The sequence below is a fragment of the Nannospalax galili genome, unplaced genomic scaffold, assembly GCF_000622305.1.
Source record: "Nannospalax galili isolate Female #2095 unplaced genomic scaffold, S.galili_v1.0 scaffold371, whole genome shotgun sequence".
NCBI lineage: Eukaryota > Metazoa > Chordata > Mammalia > Rodentia > Spalacidae > Nannospalax > Nannospalax galili.
In genome coordinates this window covers 5,166,113-5,178,418 of record NW_008331606.1, presented here as the reverse complement: position 1 = coordinate 5,178,418, position 12,306 = coordinate 5,166,113, and positions in this window count along the sequence as shown.

Genomic DNA, 12,306 nt, shown 5'->3' with positions numbered 1-12,306 from the left:
TGTTAAAAATAAATGAATGGATAAATAAAACAACAAAACCTATCAAAATTCCAATATTCTTCATAGAACTAGAAAAATATCTATTAAAATTCATATGGAATTACAAAATATCCCAAATAGACAAAGCAAACATAAGAAAAAGCAATGCTGGAAGTATCACAATAACTAATCTCAAATTGTACTATAGGCCCACACTAAAAAAGAAAATGGCACGTGAGCTGATGAGATAGCTTAGCAAGTAAAGACACTTGCTGCCAAGCATGACCACCTGAGTTCCATCCCCAGGACACACATAGAAGGGGAGAACCAACTCCCACAAGTTGTCCTCTGACCTCTACACACATGCTATGGCACACATGCACCCACACACATACACTTAGACCTACAATAAACAAATAAATGTGATTTTAAAATTGACTTGGTACTTACCCAAACATATAAGCATCTACCAGTGGGATACAACAGAAAATCCAGAAATAAATTCACATTACTATAGCCACTTGATTTTAACAAAGGTGTCAAAAATATACATTGTAAAGTGGTAGCATTTTCAAGGAATGCTGCTGGGCAAACTGGGTATCCTAATATAAAAGAATAAAACTAGCCGGGCGTGGTGGCAGGCGGATCTTTGTGAGTTCGAGGCCAGCCTGGTCTACATAGTGAGTTCCAGGACAGCTGGGGGTACAAGGAGACCCTGTCTCAAAAAAGACAATGGTGCCACACACCATTAGCTCTAGCACTTGGGAGGGAGAGGCAGGTAGATCTCTGTGAGTTCCAAGCCAGCTGGGGCTACACAGAGACCTTGTCTAAAAAAAAAATAAAATAAAATAAAATAAAATAAAATAAAATAAAATAAAATAAAAGAATAAAACTAGATCTGTATCTCTCACCCTGCACAAAACTCAATTCAAAATGGGTCAAACACCTTAATATAAGACTTGAAAATTTCAATGTACTAAAGAAGAAAACACTTCAAGATTCAAGCATAAGCAAGGACTTTTTGAAAAGGACAAGAGGTCGGGAAATTATATCAATGGTTGACAAATGAGATTACATGAAATTAGGAAACTTCTGTACAATGAAGGAAACAACACAGTGAAGAGATATCCTACAGAACAGAAGAAAGTTTTTGCCAACTGTACCTCAGACATGGGGCTGGTCTCTATAATATGAAAAGAATGGCAAAAATTAAACACCAAATAAAACCCAAATTTTCAATCTATCAATTGCTCAATGAACTGGAAAGTCCTCAAAAGAAGAAATATAAGCCAGGCGTTGGTGGTGCACACATGTAGTCTCAGCACTTGGGAGGCAGAAGCAGGTGGCTCTCTATGAGTTCAAGGGCAGCCTGGTCTACATAGTGATCAGGGAAACCGTGTTTCAAAAAAGAAAGAAGAAAGAAAGAAAGAAAGAAAGAAAGAAAGAAAGAAAGAAAGAAAGAAAGAAAGAAAGAGAACGAAAGAAAGAGAGAGAGAAATACAAATAGCAAATAAATATATTAAAATGTTCAACATCCTTAGCCACCAGGGACATGCAAAATAGAAGGGCCTTTAGATTCCATCTCATCCCCTTCAGAATGACTGGCATCAAGAAAACAAATGACAACAAATGGTGATGAAGGTAAGAGAAAAAAGACTCTTACTTTCTTGTGGGACTGGAAACTTGTTCAGTCTCAATATGGAGGTTTTTTAAAAACTAAAGCTAGAAGTACCATACGACCCAGCTATTCAACTCTTAGGTATATACCTGAAGGACCTACCCTTAACAGAGAACTTTACTCATCCATGTGCATTGCTGCTCTATTCACAATGGTTAGGAACTGGAATCAGCTTAGAAGTCCATCAACTGACAAATGGATAATGAAAGCACAGTATAGATGCACAATGGAATTTTATTCAGCTGTAAAGAAGGATGAAAATAACACATTTGCCAGAAAATTGATGGAACTGGAGATCATCATGTTAGGCAAAATAAGGTAAACTCAGAAAGACAAGTATCCCGTGTTATCTCTCATATATAGCATTTAGATTTTTAAAAATCTCTCTCTCTCTCTCTCTCTCCCCCTCTCTCTCTCACACACATACACACACACACACACACACACACACACACACACTTTTTTTTTTTTTTTTGGGCTGGGCGTGGTGGCGCACGCCTTTAATCCCAGCACTCGGGAGGCAGAGGTAGGTGGATCTCTGTGAGTTCAAGGCCAGCCTGGTCTACATAGCGAGTTTCAGGACAGCTAGGGCTACAGGGAGACCCTGTCTCAAAAAAGACCAAAAAAAAAAAGTAGAAGCGGAAGTAGGTGAGGAACAGGAAGGAGACTAAAGAGCAGTAGGAAGAAGAGGGCAGTGGGGGAAAGGAAAACAATTATCCCAGGTTTTCTCTGATATGCAGAATCTATATTTAAATATATGTAAATCCGTATACATGATATGAAAGCAGAATGGTGATGTTTGATGAGCAAAGGGGGCCACTTGGAGAAGGGCAGAGGGACACAGGAGGGTAATGGAAAGGCAAATATGAGCCAAGTGGAACGATATGTGGAGGAATAATGTCTCAGTGAGACCCATTCTTTTGTGTGCTACCTAAACGTTAAAATAGTCAAAATAGGAACTGACTGATTTTTCAGCAGGACATTTACAAGGAGAAAGGGGGAAAGAAGGAAGAAAGAAAGAAAGAAAGAAAGAAAGAAAGAAAGAAAGGAAGGAAGGAAGGAAGGAAGGAAGGAAGGAAGGAAGGAAGGAAGGGAGAGAGAGAGAGAAAGAAAAGAAAGAAAGAAGAGACAAGTGCAATTGTGCTCCCCCAGATTGAATTTGTCACAAAGCTAAAGCAAGTGTCAAGGCCTTGAGCTACTGTTGCCCATAGGAAACCTAGTGTTCAGGTGGGGCCCCAGGCTGAGAAATTAGCAGGAGATAGAGGTGAGGAGGGTGTGGAAATTCTGCAGTAACCAGTCCCAGGGACCAACTTTGGATCCAGCCATTCCAGACAAGGCCAAGTGGAACACGTGGAATACGTTAGGGCTAGCACAGAAGAGGAAGAGGAACCAAAAATATAAGCTAAAGATAGAGAACAGATCTGGGCTCCCATTGCAACTCCATGTAAGAGCCAGATTGTATAAGAGAAGCAAAGCTGAAGACCCCAGTGGGCCTGGGGCCTTTCTGGTCAGAGTCTGCTACCAGGGCCCTGCTCTATCTCCACTTACAGGAGTTCTGTGCAATGTGGGGATGTATGGTATGTCCTTTAATCCCAGCCACTCTAAAGACTGTGGCAGGAGGTGTGCAAATCCAAGGTTAGCCTGGGCAACTTGGCAAATCTCTGTCTGAAAACAAAACAAAAAACCGTAAAGGTTAGGTATGTACCTTAATGGTAGAGTCTTTACACATGGAGAGGAGAGGAGAGAACAGGGGAAGGGAGGAGAGGGGAGGGAGGAAAGGGAAGGGTGCCTGGTAAGTGCAAACCTTGGATTATATCTCCAGCAAACACTCCACTCCATGAACCTGCACAGGATGCACTCTGACTTGAATATCCTCTGTGTGTGTGTGTGTCTGTGTGTGTCTGTGTGTTCAGGCAGGCCCACCAGAAGGAGATCCCAGTTTAGTTTGGCCTAGGAAAAGGCACAATGTCAGAAGTATCTAACACAAAAGGAGGCATGGAGCCCCAGGCACCAAGGCCACTCATGAACATTCCCTAAGGCAAAGGAAGGCCATTTTTCTGACTAGAGGCTCATGCTGCACCTTTAATCCTAAAGGAGCGAGATGAAACACTGTTTAATTTCTGCCCAAATCCGTGCTTTAAATTTACTTTAAATGTTTTATGACGAGGGATACAGGGTCTTACTGGTGCACTTTCTAAGGATTTCTTCTCCTGGAGCAATTTGTAATTGTTACAAGGCATTGGAAGTAAAGGCTTTAGTGAAGAAAATCAATTGTGCTGTTAAATCCCAAGTAGCAAGGACCATTGGAAATATAAGGGGAAGGGAAAGTTGCTCAAAGCTTCCAGTTTCGCCAAGAGTTTGCTACATGGAATTGGAAATCTTTGGCCATCTCCAGCTTCTCTAGGGACCAAAATAGTTCACTTTGGAGTTGGGCTGTGTGTGGAAGAAGGTGGTTGGAGACTGACTGTTCTGAGCAGTCCTGAAAATAGAGAAGTATGAATGGCCAGAGAGGAAACAACGAAAGCACAGATGATCTCCAGCATATATTTTTTTCTTCTCATTTAAAAAAACTTTTAAATTTCATTTATTATTTTTTAATTTTGTGCGTATGAGTATATTGCCTGCATTGCATGTATGAAAGAGCACCTGTGTCCTGCAATGCCCACAGAGGACAAAAGGCATCAGATTCCCCTGGAACTGGAGTTATAGAAGACTGTTAGCTACCATGTGGGTGCTGGGAATTGATCCCAGGTCCTCTGCAAAAGCAGCCAGTGCTCTTAAGTGCGGAGCCATCTCTCCAGCCCCTTCTCATTTTAAAAATAATTTTTGCTGGGCGTGGTGGGAGGCAGAGGCAGGTGGATCTCTGTGAGTTCAAGGCCAGCCTGGTCTACATAGTGAGTTCTAGGACAGCTGGGGCTACAGGGAGACCCTGTCTCAAAAAGACCAAATAATAATAATAATAATAATAATAATAATAATAATAATAATTTTTATTGCATTTATATAGTGTGTGTGTGAACACAAATACCACAGTGCTCATGTGGAAAACAGAGGACAACTCAGGGGAATGAGTTCTCTCTGTCTATCATGTTGGTCCCGGGATAGAACTCAAGTCTTCAGGCTTGGTGGCATGTGTTTTTATACACTGAAACATCTTATTGTCCCAAATAAGCTTCTTTTCATTGAAAAAAAACTTATTGAGCTATAATTTGCATATCACACAATTCACCCATAGTACATATTTCATTGTATTTTGTGCATTAATATCTTGTAGAACTATTCCTACAATTGCAACTTTTTTTCACCACAAGCACCAAATAAACCTGTAGCCATGTGTTGCTTGGTGATGATGCCTTTACCCAGCACTCAGGAGGCAGAGGCAGGCAGATCTCTGTGAGATGGAGGCCAGCCAGGTCCACATAATGAGTTCCAGGCCAGTTGGGGATACAGGGAACCTTTGTTTCAAAAAAAAAAAAAACCAGGGGGTGGAGAGATGGCTCAGCAGTTAAGAGCACTGATTGCTCTTGCAGAGGACCTGGGCTCGATTCCCAGCACCCACATAGTGGCTACAAGCTGTCCTTAACTCCAGTTTCAGGGGAATCCTAAGCCCTCTTCTGACCTCCACGGCATTGCACGACACGGGTGCACTCACATACATGCAGGCAATACACTCATACACATAAAATAAAAATAATAAATAAAATATTAAAAACAAACAAGCAAACAAACAAAAACAAAACTAGCAGCTGAACTATCTCTCCAGCCCTAGCTGGGTTGTTTTTGATTGTTGAGTCATGTTTTTCAAGTACTGGATAAAAATTTCTTAGCAAACATACATTTTGAAAATATTTTGTGTAACTTTTTTTTTTCTTCTTTTCAAATCCTTTCGAAGCCAGGCTTGGAACTCCCTGTTTAGGTCAGGCTGGCCTCAAATTCACAGAGATCCAGTTAACTCCGCCTCCCAGGTGCTGGGATTAAAGGTGTATGCTACCATCTTTCTGCTGCATTTGTATATATTCTTCTGTGTATGAGTGTATTGCCTGCATGTATGTAAGTGCACCCACGTTATGCTATGCCTGCAGAGGTCAGAAAAGGGTGTTAGATCCCCCTGGAACTAAGGGGGGATTGTTAGCTACCTTGTGGTGCTGGGAACTGAACCTGGGTCCTTTGCAAGAGCAGCCAGCTCCTAACTGCTGAGTCATCTCTCTAGCTCTTGGACATTAAACTCTTATCAGTTAAAATTTTGCAGTCCTAGGGGTTGAACCCAGAGTTTTGCCAGGCTTGGCAAGTGTTCTATCACTGAACCACTCCCCAGCTTTCAAATATATCATTGAGAAAGATTTTCTTCCATCTGTTAGGAATTTTTTTAGTCTCTTGACCAAATCCTTCAGTACATCAAAGTTTATAAAGTTCAATTTACCTAATTTTTTTCTTTTGCCATCTGTGTTTTTGGTGTCAGTTTCAGGACATTCTTGACAAATCCAAGGATATGTAGATTTCCTTTAAGGGACACTAAATTGTAGGTGGGGTGAATCTGGGAGGAGTTAAGGGTAGAAGTTGGGGCAAATATGATTTAAAATGCATTATATGAAATTCACAAAGAAGTAATAAAATATTTTTGTAAAAAGAATATATATAAGCAGGGTGTAGTGGTCTATGCCCTTTATCCCAGCAGTGGAGAGACAGAGGCAGATGGAGCTCTGTGAGATCAAGGCCAGTCTGGTCTACATAGCGAGTTCCAGCAGGGAGACTGTCTCAAACAAACAAACAGAAGAAGAATATATACAAATGCAGCCAACGATGGTGGCATACACCTTTAATCCCAGCACCTGGGAGGCAGAGTTAAATGGATCTCTGTGAATTTGAGGCCAGCCTGATCTAAACAGGGAGTTCCAAGCCAGCCAGAGCTACACAGGGAGACCCTGACACAAAACAAACAAACAAAAACAAAAAAGGAAAGACATTCAACATAATGAGTTATCAGGGAAATGCAACCCAAACCTGAACATACCACATCATATCTGCTAGCAAAAGATGATAAATACTGGCAAAAATGTGAAGAAGATTTCACACTCATACAGTGCTAATGGGAAGGCAAAATCATCCAGCTGCTGTGGAAAACACTTTGGCGGTTCCTCAAATGTTAAACAAGAAATTACCACATGATCCAGCAATTCTACTGGGTATACACCTCCCAAGTATTGAATACATAAGCTTAAATAGTTATTTATGTAATAATCTTTTTTAATGTATGTGTGTGCATACCTGCTTGTTTGTATGTGTACCATGCATGTGCAAGTGCCCAAGGGGGTTAGAAGAAGAAGTTGGATCCCTTGGAGCTGGAGTTACAGGCCATTGTGTGCTTCCATGTGGGTGCTGGGAACTGGGAACTTAGGTCCTCTGCAAGAGCAGCAAGTAAGTGCTCTTAACCACTGACCATCTTTCCAGCCCATAGAAAGCACAGAATTATATAATACTTATACTGAACTCAAATGACCAGGGGAGAGTGCAATTGCAGTCCTGCACCATCCAAAATTATGCAGTCAAGTTTCCAGCCTGTGTGGAAGTTTCAGGGGTCAGCACACCTGAAGTGCGATGCATGAGCCTCACCCTGGGATAACCACCTTTTTTTAACTTTTATTCATTTATTTTTTATTTTTATTTTACATGGTTAAGTGCTTTGCCTGCATGCATGTAACTGCACCACATGTGTGCAGTGCCTGTGAAGGCCAGAAGAAGGTATTGGATCTCCTGAAACTGGATTTACAGACAATGGCTCAGCAGTTAGGAGCACTCAGTGCTCTTGCAGAAAACCTGGATTCACTTCTTAGCACCAACATAGCAGCTAATAATCATCTGAAATTCCAGTTCCAGAGTATCTGATGCCTTTTTCTGGTCTGCATGGGCACTGCATGCAAGTGGTACACTTACATATATGAAAAGTATGATATTGGAACATATACCACAACATGAGAATGGTAAATGAAATCAGGTAGATGTCAAAGGCTACATATTGTTTGAGGTCACTTATCTAAAATAGCTAAAACAGGCAAGTTCGTATTAGGATAAATAGGTTAGAGGTTGCAAGAGGCTGAAGAGAGCAAGGAAGAGAGTTATTGCTTAAAAGGGACACAGTTTCTGATTGGGCTAATATGGAAATTATTAGAGTGATTACTGGTCTGGAGAGATGACTTAGCGCTTAAGAGTACTGACTGTTCTCACAGATGACCTGAGTTCAACTCCCAGCATCCACATGGCAGTTAACAACTGTCTGTAACTCCAGTTCCAGGGGATCTGATGCTCTCTTCTGACCTCTGCAGGCATTGCACATCACAGGTGCACTTACACACATGCAGGCAATACAATCATACAGAGAAAATAAAACTAATGTTACATTTTTAAAATATTTTATTTATTATTTTTATTTTATGTGTATGTGTTGCCTGCATGTAGGTAAGTGCAACCATGTCATGCAATGCCCGCAGAGGACAGAAGAGGCTGTTGGATCCCCTGGAACTGGAGTTACGGACAGTTGTTAGCTGCCATGTGGGTGCTGGGATTCGAACCTGGGTCTTCTGCAAGAACAACCAGTGTTCTTAACCACTAAGCCATCTCTTCAGCCCCAAGTTAAATATTTTTAAAAGAGTGATTATTGTATGTACAACATTGTAAATGTATTTTATGTCATAGACTTGTGTACTTAAAATGGCAACATTTGCATATTTTTATTCCAATAAGAGGTAGGGAGGAAGGTGATGCTAATTATGAATATACTTTAGAAAAATAAGAATACCATCCATAGAAGGAGAAGACTGAAACAAGAGTTCTGAGGGCAAGTCAGCAACAGGGGGCTGAAAACTATCAACGAGTAGCCAGCCCTGGGAACTGATCCCAGGAGCAGAGCAAAAGCATGTAGGCAGGAGATACAGTGAGTCAACAGTTCTGTTGAGTTCACAGACTCTGTAGCCTTCAGAAAGGAACAGGAGCCACTCAGATCCTATGGGAAAATGAGAATCATATGGACTGGACTTCCAGATGTAAGGCTGGGTGAAATGCTGGGAGTGGTGATGGATGCATGCTTGCAGTCCTAGAACTTTGGGAGACTTAGGGGCTGTAACCCAGTTGGTAGAGTGCTTGCCTAACATGCATAAGGCTCTGGGTTCCATTCCCAGCATCACATAAAACTGGGTATGGTGCCAGCCAGATGGCTCAGCAGGTTAAGGCTCCCGTCATCAAGCCCTGGTGTCCTGCATTCAATCCCTGAGACCACATGGAAGGAGAGAACTGAGTTCCTCAAGTTGTTCTGTGACCGCCACAAATGTACTTTGGTATACACACACACACACACACACACACACACACACACACATGCACGCACCCACATATGCACTCACAGAGGCATACACACACGCACCCACAGAGGTACACACACACACACACACACACACACACACACACACACACTGCTGATACACACATGTAATCCCAGCACTCAAGTTGGTGGTAGGGAGATAGAATCAGAAGGATCAGAAGTTCAAGGTCATCCTTGGTTGCATAGTGAGTAGGCTAGCCTGGGCTTTGTGAGACACTATCTTTGAAAAAAAAAAAGGGTGAGCCTCTGAATCATATGGCTTAAGTATACATTGGATAAGCCAGCACCATTGCTCTTTGCCAGGGAGTATTTTGACACCATGTTGGGCACCTGTTTATTATTCAGGCTCTGGAGTATCTCATGTCCTAAGGTGTCCTGAACAAATATGAGTTATAGCTAAATACTTACTTGCAAGTTTTCATTTTAATCTGTTTCTCAGAGGAAATGTGCATCCTTACATTTGGCTCACAGAACCCAGTATGCCAGTTGCTCTCTGACTGTTTCCCTTTCATTCATATTCCAGCCCATGACTACTCACATCCACCTGTGCTGGCCTCGTCACCTCCCGTGACTGGTTCCTGTGATACCAGGGGAGTACAGCAAACTTGGAGACACACTTTCCACCTCATTTAAGCTCTCTAGGTCACCTGGTTGGAACCTTGTGTTGCTAAGGTGAATAAGTGCCTGGGTACCTGACCTTCCTCCTTATCCCACATTGTGGTCACAGAGAGTGGGGATTAGGTTACTTCCCATTTACCTCATCCTTTCCAAGTTGGGAAATGATTTCCTTGCCCATGTGTTTTCAGTTGCTCAGTTTGCCTTCCCCACCACGGTTTGTCTAGACCCTGATGTGGGCCTGCTGAGCTTCACTGCAGTCAGTAATAATGCACAAACGTTGTCCTGTGTTCTCTTTCTCTTCCTTCCGTGCTAGGCCTCAGAATCCCAGCTCAATAGCAGAAAGTTTCATCTCTCCAAATGCAGCCCATGATCAACAGTTGTCTATAGCCCTGGCTATGATAACAGATCCTGTCTTATTTCTAGTGGCAAAGAAAAAAAATCAAATGCAAGAACATGCCTTTTAAATGGAAGAGATCTCTTGACTATTGATCCAAAAGGTTGAACATTACGAAATGATGACAAACACCCTGATGAACATATCTTACTTCCATTTATTTTTCAAAATACACGGTCCAAAAATATTCACTGGCAATGGTAATAGATTGCCCATTTGACAGATTCAGCACGTTAGGGCTCCTGCAAAGTAAAAACACCCCCCAAAGTAGTTGAAAGCATCTGCAATTTGTTTTTTCAAAAACAAAACTGAGAGATGACTCAGTGGTAAAGAGTGTACTGCTCTTGCAGAGGACCTGAGTTTGGTTCCCAGCACCCACATCACATGGCTCACAACCTCCTGCAACTCCAGCTCCAGGAGAGATGATGCCCTCTTACTGGCCTCCACAGGCACTGTGCTCATGGGCACTATACTTGTGCATGCATACACACACCACACACACACAACACACACAACTACACATAATTAAAAATAAAAGATAAATCTTAAAAAAAAATACAACTGAGGCTGAAGTGTAGTTCACTTAGTGGTAGAGTGTGTGCATGAGGCTTTCGGTTCCATTCCTGACACTGCATTCCTCACTCCGTGTGTGTGTGTGTGTGTGTGTGTGTGTGTATATGTGTATTCAGCCAGTGCAGGAAAACTAGAACTTTTTTGGACTTCCTTACACTTATTTTCTTTTTAATGCTGTTTTACTTGTTATGTGTTTAATATTATTTTTAGAATATTAGAAAATCTCATGACCTCCTTATGTAGGGTCTCTGGTTTTGTTTTGGTTTGGTTTGGTTTTGGTTTGTTTTGTTTTTGATACAGGGCTCACTATGTAGCCCAGGCTGACCTTAAACTGTTGATCCTCTTGACTCATCCTCATAGTTCCTCTGGGTCTACCTAGACAATGCAGACAAGGGAGGAATTGAGTCCCGCAATGGGTGAGGTCCAGGTTGAGACATATGGTTCTCTTTGGCACAGAGGCTAAGCAATTTAAATTCAAAGTAAAAGCAAGGCTAAGACTAAAGGCATCCAGGTTCAGGTTTGTGCGAGTCACAGAAAGGCAACTTAAGTTCAAAGAACAGGCATTTGATTCAATATTTTTTCTTTTCTTAAAGTGCTTTTATGAAAAGAGAGTTAATTTCTGTGACTCATAAGATTTCCAAAGTTCCATAAGGTTTCTATGCAATTATGTTAGAATAACTTGATGAGAAAATAAGGAATTGTAGGCTTCCGCCAAGTGTGCCCATGTACACAAATGTGTGCCCTCTGAGGGCAGAGGCTAGGAGGTATGTTAGTTGGCAAAGAAAGAATTGAAGTCATTCTGGTTAATGAGTAGAGCATCTCCATGTGCACCAAGATACCCAAACGTGACTTAGTTTGTGGCTGCTGCCCACATGGCAAAGGGTATTTGTTATGGCACCACACACCTAGGAAAACAGCAGTTCATTCTTCAACCCACAGGCACCAAATTGGGCTGCTGAGAATTTATGGACTATGCCATCTGGATGTTTCTAGGTGTGGAAAAGCCAAGAGACTCTCTGCATCAGGAATAGCCAAGAACAGATAGTACCATCTGGGACCTCAAAGCATCATGATAGAAAACAGAAGATCAGAAAGGAAGACTCAGGCAAACATCCAAGAAAGTCTCCAGTATTTACACACACTATTTGACTTGATTTCTACATGTTGCTACAGCATCACAGAGGAAAAATAATTTCTAAAAACATGAGAAATGTGACCTCCAAAGATGATGTTAATTGTGCATATTGGTTCAAAGAACACACTAATTGCTGTGTCCCTTCCCTAGCACTTTATTCCTGTAAATTGTTTCTGAAGCTGATGCCAATAGACAATGACCCTGAGAGCCCTGGGGTAACCGAACCCATGCTCCACCCAGCCTAGGCGTCCAGCCTACTTTTTGTCTCTGCTGCTACTTGTCTAAGGCTTCCTAAAAAGAAGAGGAGAGGGAACCAAAGTTGGCCAAAAGTCGCATAGAGAATTGGGGCCTGGGGGAGACAAGCCAGAGAGGCAGTAAAGGGAGAAGGAAACCTAGCTTCATCACTTAAGGAAGGATTCTATAGGTAGGTCAAGTTCACACTTGAAAGAGTAAAGGCCCACATGCTCAAGGGCCCTGCTGTCCCATAGCTGCCTCAGTCTGGGCCCTTGGTCAATTACAGGTCCATTCAGGCCAATCCTATCAATCTTAAGTTTATA